General features: G+C 43.9%; 1 non-coding gene across 1 annotated transcript; it reads right to left on the reverse strand.

The window, feature by feature from the left end:
- Positions 1 to 579: 579 nt before the first annotated feature.
- On the reverse strand, positions 580 to 686 carry LOC141662978 (small nucleolar RNA R71). Its single transcript, XR_012551075.1, has one exon. It is a non-coding gene; the product is annotated as a small nucleolar RNA R71 (small nucleolar RNA).
- Positions 687 to 2,152: the final 1,466 nt, after the last annotated feature.

Here is a 2,152-nt window from a genome sequence, read left to right on the forward strand (position 1 = left end):
GTAGTAGTTACTTATTTTTTCCGGTTGTGTTTCAGGTACTTTAGCAAGCGTTTATGCAAACTCGTTCTCGTGCTCGCAAGAGGACTTTAGATACAGCTGAGGAGACAAACGAAAGTTCTTGATATTTCGGAGAAGTTAGATTTGGAGGATTCAGATTCAGGAACTGAGCAGAAAGAACCAGTAAACATGAGAGATCGTATTGTTCAAGTTGATCCAGCTCTTATGGATTTTTCTCGGCCTAAAATTGATGACATTCAGTCAAGCATCCTTCATTCGGCTATTCAAGCTAACACCTTTGAAATCAAGCCGGGCACTATTCAGATGGTGCAGAATTCTGTTTCTTTTGGAGGAGCGGCAACTGAAGACCCCAACATGCACATAAGGAATTTTGTCGAGATCTGCAGCACTTTTAAGTATAATGGCGTGACTGATGAGGCTATCAAGTTGAGGCTTTTCCCATTCTCACTGAGGGACAAGGCTAAAGACTGGTTACATTCTGAACCAGCTGGGTCCATCACTACGTGGCAAGATCTTGCGCAAAAGTTTCTGGTGAAGTTTTATCTGATGGCAAAGACTGCTGCTATGAGGAGTGCTCTTACTCAGTTTGCGCAGAAACCTACAGAATCTATGTGCGAGGCTTGGGAACGCTACAAGGAAATGTTGAGAAAATGTCCACATCATGGAATACCGGATTGGATGGTGATCACTGGTTTCTATAATGGTTTGGGGGCCCAATCTCGGCCCATGCTCGATGCAGCAGCTGGAGGCGCCTTATGGGCTAAAAGCTATACTGAGGCGTATAATCTTATAGAGACGATGGCTGCAAATGAGCATCAAAACCCAACTCAGAGGATGACGTCAGGCAAGGTAGCAGGTATTCTGGAAGTTGATGCAGCCACCGCTATTGCAGCCCAGCTCCAAGTGCTATCAATGAAGGTTGATTCTCTGGCTACATATGGAGTTAATCAAATAGCTATGGTTTGTGAGCTTTGTGCAGGTTCTCATGCTACGGATCAGTGTTCTCTTATCAACGAATCTATTCAGTATGTGAATAATTATTAGCGACAACAGCAGCCTGTGCCAGCGACCTATCATCCTAACAACAGAAATCATCCAAATTTCAGCTGGGGGAATAATCAGAATGCTATTCAGCCACCATATCAGCAAGGAGTGAGTAAACAGTTTAACCCACCTGGATTCCAGCAACCACAGCAGTATGCTACAAGGCAATCATATCCTCAACAGGGAAGTACAGTTGCACCTACTAGTGCTGATTTTGAGGAACTTAAGTTGTTGTGCAAGAGTCAGGCAGTTTCTATCAAGACCTTGGAAAATCAAATCGGTCAATTAGCCAATGCAGTGCTCAATCGTCAACCTGGCACTCTTCCCAGTGACACGGAAGTACCAGGCAGGAAGGAAGCTAAAGAGCAAGTCAAGGCTATTACCTTAAGGTCTGGAAAAGTGGCTGATGCTGAAAAGGCAAAAGAAGTAGAAGCTGAAATTAGAGATGAAGAATCTAAGCAAAAGGAGAAAGCGGCGGAACCAAGGAAGACTACTGTTGAACACACTCTGCCTGAGGCTAATACAGGGGAGAAACAGCTCTATCCTCCACCACCTTTTCCTAAGAGATTGCAGCAACAAAAGCTGGATAGACAGTTCGGGAAGTTTTTGGAGGTGTTCAAGAAACTTCACATCAATATACCTTTCGCTGAGGCTCTGGAACAAATGCCTAGTTATGCGAAGTTTATGAAGACTATTCTTTCAAGGAAGGTGAAACTGGATGACCTTGAAACCGTTGCTCTCACGGAAGAATGCAGCGCTGTTCTGCAGCAAAAGTTACCACCAAAACTGAAAGATCCAGGAAGCTTCACCATTCCTTGCACCATTGGAAATCTGACTTTTGACAAGTGCCTTTGTGATTTGGGAGCAAGCATTAATCTAATGCCGTTGTCGATCTTTAAAAAGCTGGATCTGCCTGATCCAAAACCCACATACATGTCGCTACAATTGGCTGACCGTTCCATTACTTACCCAAGGGGCATAGTTGAGGATGTGCTCGTCAAGATGGATAAGCTCTTCTTTCTTGCAGATTTTATTATTCTGGATTTTGAGGAAGATAAGAAGATTCCCATAATCTTGGGAAGGCCTTTCT

Source organism: Apium graveolens, chromosome 5 (genome assembly GCF_009905375.1).
Source record: "Apium graveolens cultivar Ventura chromosome 5, ASM990537v1, whole genome shotgun sequence".
Taxonomy (NCBI): Eukaryota; Viridiplantae; Streptophyta; class Magnoliopsida; order Apiales; family Apiaceae; genus Apium; species Apium graveolens.